A 6509-nucleotide genomic window follows, 5' to 3' on the forward strand; every position below is an offset into this window, starting at 1 on the left:
AGATGATCATGTGATTTTGTTAATGTGGTATATCATGTTGATTGATTTGCAGATGTTGAATCTTTCTTGCATCCCTGCAATAAATCTCACTTGATCATGATGTCTGATCTTTTTAATGTATCGTTGTATTCGATTTGCTAATATTTTGTAGAGGTTTTTGCATCTATGTTCATTAGTGAAATTGGCCTGTAATTTTCTTTTTTGTGTCCTCCTTGTCTGGTTTTGGTATCAGCATAATGTTGGTCTTGTAGAATGAATTGGGAAGTGTTCCCTCCTCTTCAATTTTTTTGGAAGAGTTTCAGAAGGATAGGCACTAATTCTTTGAGTATTTGGTAGACTTCACCAGGCAAACTGAATGGTTCTGGACTTTTGTTTTTTGGGAGATTTTTGATTACTATTTCAATCTCCTTACTAGTGATCAGTCTATTCAGATTCTCTATTTCTTCTTGATTCAGTTTTGGAAGGTTGTACGATTCTAATAATTTATCCATTTCTTCTAAATTATCCAATTTGTTGGCATATAGCTTATAATATGGTACTAACCATTTTATAATCTGTGTTATCCATTGTAATTTCTCCTCTTTCATTTATGATTTTATTTATTTGAGCCTTCTCACCTTTTTTCTTGGTAAGTCCAGCTAAAGGTTTGTCAATTATGATTATCTTTTCAAAGAACCAGCTCTTAGTTTCATTGATCTTTTCTATTGTTTTTAAATATGTACTTCATTTATTTCTGTTTGGATTTTTGTTATTTACTTCCTTCTGCTGATTGTGCTCCTATTTTGTGTGGATAGGTATTTACAAGTGTTATGTCCTCTTTTTGGATTATTCCCTTTATCATTATGTAGTGCCTTTCTTTGTCACTTGTTACAGTTTTTGTTTTAAAGTCTATTTTGTTTGATATAAGTATTGCTACCTCAGCTTTCTTTTCATTTACATTTGCATGGAATATTTTTTTTCCATCCCTTCACTTTTAGTTTGTGAGTGCCTTTAGGTCTGAAGTGTGTCTCTTGTATATAGCATATATATGGGTCTTGTTTTTTTAATCTATTGAGCCACTCTATGTCTTTTGATTGGAGCATTTGGTCTATTGACATTTAAAGTAACTATTGATAAGTATGTACTGTTGTCATTTTGTTAGTTTTTTTCTGAGTGTTAGTAGTTTTTCTCTGTTCCTTTCTTCTTCTCTTGCTTTCTTTCCTCGTGATTCCATGCCTTTCTTTAGTATTATGTGTGAATTCCTTTCTCTTTATTTTTTTAAGATTTTAAAAAATTTTTTCCTTTCTCTCCCCAAAGCCCCCTGGTACATAGTAGTATATTCTTAGTTGTGGGTCCTTCTAGTTGCGGCATGTGGGACGCCGCCCCAGTGTGGCTGGATGAGCAGTACCATGTCCGTGCCAAGGATTTGAACCGATGAAACACTGGGCTGCCTGCAGCAGAGCGTGTGAACTTAACCACTCGGCCATGGGGCCGGTCCCCCCTTTCTCTTTATTTTTTATGTATTTATTATAGGTTTCTGGTTTGTGGTTACCACGGGGTTCATATATAATAATCTATGTAAATAGTGATCTATATTAGTTGATGATCTCTTAAGTTTGACCTTTTACTAAAAGCCCTACTCTTTTATGCCCCTTCATGTTTTATGATTTTTTTTTTTTTAAAGATTTTATTTTTTCCTTTTTCTCCCCAAAGCCACCCGGTACATAGTTGTGTATTCTTCGTTGTGGGTTCTTCTAGTTGTGGCATGTGGGACGCTGCCTCAGCGTGGCTTGATGAGCAGTGCCATGTCCGCGCCCAGGATTCGAACCAACGAAACACTGGGCCGCCTGCAGCGGAGCGCGCGAACTTAACCACTCGGCCACGGGGCCAGCCCCCATGTTTTATGATTTTTGATATCATATTTTACCTTTTTAAATTTTGTGTATCTCTTAACCTCTTTTCATGGAGATAGATATTTTTAGTACTTTTGTCTTTTGATCTTCATATTAGCTTTGTATGTGGTTGACCTACTATCTTTGCTGTATATTTGCCTTTACCAGCTTTTTTTTTTAAAGGATGATTAGCCCTGAGCTAACATCTGCTGCACATCTTCCTCTTTTCTCTGTGGAAGACTGACCCTGAGGTAACATCCGTGCCCATCTTCCTCTATTTTATATGTGGGTTTGATAAGCAGTGCATAGGTCTGTGCCTGGGAGCCAAACCAGTGAAGCCCAGGTCACTAAAGAGGAGTGCACAAACTTAATTGCTATGCCACCAGGCCGGTCCTACCAGTTATTTTTTTATTCCTATTTGTGGCATGTTATTTTTCACTTAAATAAGTCCCTTTAATTTTTATTGTAAGGCAGGTCTAGTGGTGATAAACTTCTGTAGTTTTTGCTCGTCTGGAAAACTCTTTATCTCTCCTTCCATTCTGAATGATAATCTTGCAGGATAGATTTTTCTTCGTTGTAGAGTTTTTCCTTTTAGCATTTTGAATTTGACATTTTAATTATAATGTCTTGGTGTGGGCCTCCTTGGGTTCATTTTATTTGGCGTTCTCTTTGTTTCCTGTACCTGGATGTCTGTTTGCTTCCTTAGGTTATGGAAATTTTCAGCTATTATTTCTTCAAATAGGTTCTCTGCCCCTTGGTCTCTCTCTTCTCCTCTGGAACACCTAATACTAATATGGATGTTAGTATGCTTGATATTGTCCTAGAGGTCCCTTACACTGTCCTTGTTCTTTTTAATTCTTTTTCTTTGTTCTGTTCATCTTGAGTGATTTCCTCTACTCTTTCATCCAGATCACTGATCTTTTCTTCTGTGCTATATACTCTGCTGTTGATTCCGTCTAGTGATTTTTTTGTTTCCATTATTGCATTCTTCATTTCTGACTGGTCCTTTTTAAATATTTTCTAATTCTTTATTGAAGTTCTCACTGTGTTCATTCTTCTCCCAAGATCAGTGAGCATCCTTATGACCTTTAGTTCATACTTTTTATCACTTAGATTGTTTACCTTTGTTTCGTTTAGTTCTTTTTTCTGAGGATTAGTCCTGTTCTTATTTGGAACATATTTCTTTGTCTCTTCATTTTGCCTACTTTGTGCTCATATTTATGTATTAGGCAGATCAGCTATATCTCCCAAATGTGGTCTTATGTAAGAGATGCCTTTTGGGATCCACCAATTTTCTTCCCTCTGATTTCCTGTTCCAAATGCTCCATGGGTATCCCCTGTGTGGGCCACGTGTGCCCTTCTGTTGTAGTGTGGTTGCTCTTGCTGTGGGTGCATGGGTAGTCTAAGTTAGCCCCCAGGCTGGCTGATTATAAGACTCAGCTGAGTGTGGCTGCTATGGTCATTGGGTGGGGCAAGCCCCAGTACAGCTGGGTGTGAGGTCTAACAGCACATAACTACTACTGTTTTGCTGTTAAGTGAGTCAGGCCCCCAGTGTGGCTGATTGCTAGGCTCAGGGACTCACAATTGCTGCAGGCCTCTGGTGCAGCTCCTTGTGGCATGCAGCTGTTGGCTGTCTCAGGCATGCAGATGGGTGGGACCAGCCCTAGATATGGCAGTACATAATTCCTTCAGGTGTTGGAAGGTGTGGCAGATCCCCTGTGTAGCTTTTTGAGATGGTGGGTGGAATGAGTCTCCTGTGGCTGACAGGCTCCCTAGCCTGAAGAACCACACACTCTGCCAATGCCGGCCAATTTCCTATGCACACCCAGCCAAGGTGGACTCACTTGCTCTGCTGCAGAAGTCCCATACTCCCTGCCTATACCAGCACACAAGTTCACTGCAGGCTTACTGATAGGCGAGTCCAGTCCATCAGATTGGCTTCCTGAGCTCAATTAAATTGGTGATCTAGTGGGTGGGGCAAATTCCTGTGCTAACAGGTTAGAGGAAGGAATCAAATGGCTTCTGCCAGCATCTGTCTTAGCACGACTGAACTGGGTCACAATAATGGCATCTGCCCATTTCTCAATCCCTGAAGAGGTGTGCCCAGCCACTTCTTACCTCTCTGAGATGTGTTCAGAGTTTAGTGAGTCTCTTTTACCAATGGACTATGCACATTTCTTTCCTGTGTTTTTGTGTTGGTTTCCAGAATGGGTGAATCTGTGTGTGGGCCCTTTAAGAGCAGGTTTTCCTTTCTTTGAAGTTTGATAGTTTTTCTGGGAGTATCCCCAGGAGGTTTTCAAAGCCAGCAAAGCACTCATCATGGGATCTTGTCTCAGTTGTGCTGGATCTAAAGGCTAGGAAGCTCGTTGTGGCACACATCCCCTGCTCAGATCCCCCCGCTCCTCCAGGAAAAGCTTTATGCCTTTAAGATTGCTCCCAGCTGTGAAGCATGGTGGCTAGGATGTTTTTTTCTTCAGTAGAGGTGTATTTTTGCTTCTTCCACCCTGTCAGTGTTGTTCCTTGTTGTGGGAGTTCTTATTATCCAGTTTCCAGATCTCTCTGAGGAAATCGTTCCACAGGTAATTGTAGATTTGTTGTGTTCATGGGAGGAGGTGAGTTCAAAGTCCTTATGCCACCATCTTCCCAGAATCCCTTCCTTGTCTTTTTGATAATAACTATTGAAACAGGTGTGAGATGATATCTCATTGTGGTTTTGATTTGTATTTCTCTGATGATTAGAGATGTTGAGCACATTTTCATGTACCTGTTGGCCATCTGTATGTCTCCTTTGGAAAAATGTCTACTCAGGTCCTCTGCCCACTCTTCATGTATTTTATTTTTTATCATCATCATCTACCCTAAGGTTGAGGTATGTCTTTTTTCAACTTCATTGAGATATAATTGACATACAACATTGTGTAAGTTTAAGATGTACAACATGTTGATTTGATACTTATATATTGCAAAGTGATTACCATCAAAGAGTTAGCTAACACCTTCATCATGTCACATAATTACCATTCTATTTTATGATAAGAATATTTAAGAATTACTCTCTTAATATCTTCCAAGTATACAGTACAGTACTGTTAACTATAGTCACCATGCTGTACATTAGATCCCCATAACTTATTCATCTTATAAGTGGAAGTTTGTACTCTTTGACCAACATCTCCCCATTTCCTCCATTCCCTATCCCCTGGTAACCACCATTCTACTCTATGTTTCTATGAGTTTGGTTTTTTTAGAGTCAATATATAAAAGACATCATGCAGCATTTGTCTTTATCTGTCTGATTTGTTTCACTTACCATAAAGCCCTCAAGGTTCACCTATGTTGCTGCAATTGGCAGGGTTTGCTTCTTTCTCATGGCTGAGTAATACCCTATTGTGTGTGTGTGTGTGTGTTTGTGTGTGTGTATGCCATGTCTTCTTTATCCATTCATCTTTTGACAAATAATTAGATTGTTTGCAAATCTTGGCTATTGTGAATAATGCTGCAGTAAACATGGGGGTGCAGATATCTCTTCAAGATACTGATTTCATCTCCTTTGGATAAATACCTAGAAGTGGGATCTTATGGTAGTTCTATTTTTAATGCTTTGAGACACCTACATGCTGTTTTCCATAGTGCTTGTATCAATTTACATTACCACCAACAGTGCTCAAGTGTTTCCTTTTCTCCACATCCTAGCCAATGTTTATCTTGTGCTATTGAAGATAGCCTTTCTAACATGTGTGATTTGATATCTCATTGTGGATTTTATTTGCATTTCCCTAATGACGAATGGATGTTGAATTTTGTCAAATGCTTTTCCTGCATCTATTGAGATGATTATATGATTTTGATTCTTCATTTAGTTAATGTGGTATATCATATTGATTGATTTGTGATATTAAACCATCCTCACATCCTGGAATGAATCCCACTTGATTTTGGTATATGATCCCTTTAGTGTACTGTTCAATTAAGTTTGCTAATATTTTGTGGAGAATTTTGGCATCTATGTTGATCTGGGATATTGGCATGTAATTTTCTTTTGTTGTAGTGTCCTTGTCTAGTTTTGGTATCAGAGTAATGCTGGCCTCATAACATGAATTTGGAAGCATTCCCTCCTCCTCTATTTTTTGGAAGAGCTTAAAGATTGGTATTAAATTTTGTTTAGATGTTTGATAGAATTCACCAGTGAAGCCATCTGGTCCTGGAGTTTTGTTTGTTGGGAAGTTTTGATTACTGATTCAATCTCCTTACTAGTAATCAGTCTGTTCAGATTTTCTATTTCTTCATGATTCAGTCTTGGTAGGTTGAATGTTTCTGGGAATTTTTACATTTCTTCTAGGTTGTCCAATTTGTTGGTGCATAATTTTTCATAGTAGCCTCTTATAATTCTTTGCATTACTGTGGTATTAGTTGCAAAATCTCCATTTCCATTTCTGATTTTCTTTACGTGAGCTCTTTCTCTTTTTTTCTTAGTGAGTCTAGCTAAATGTTTGTTTATTTTATTTATCTTTTCAAAACATAAGTTCTTAGAGTCATTGATTTTTACATCGTCTTTGCAATCTCTATTTCATTTATTTCTCTTCTGATCTTTGTTATTTCCTTCCTTCTACTAACTCTGGGCTTTGTTTGTTCTTTTTC

This window comes from Equus asinus, chromosome 8 (genome assembly GCF_041296235.1).
Source record: "Equus asinus isolate D_3611 breed Donkey chromosome 8, EquAss-T2T_v2, whole genome shotgun sequence".
Lineage (NCBI taxonomy): Eukaryota > Metazoa > Chordata > Mammalia > Perissodactyla > Equidae > Equus > Equus asinus.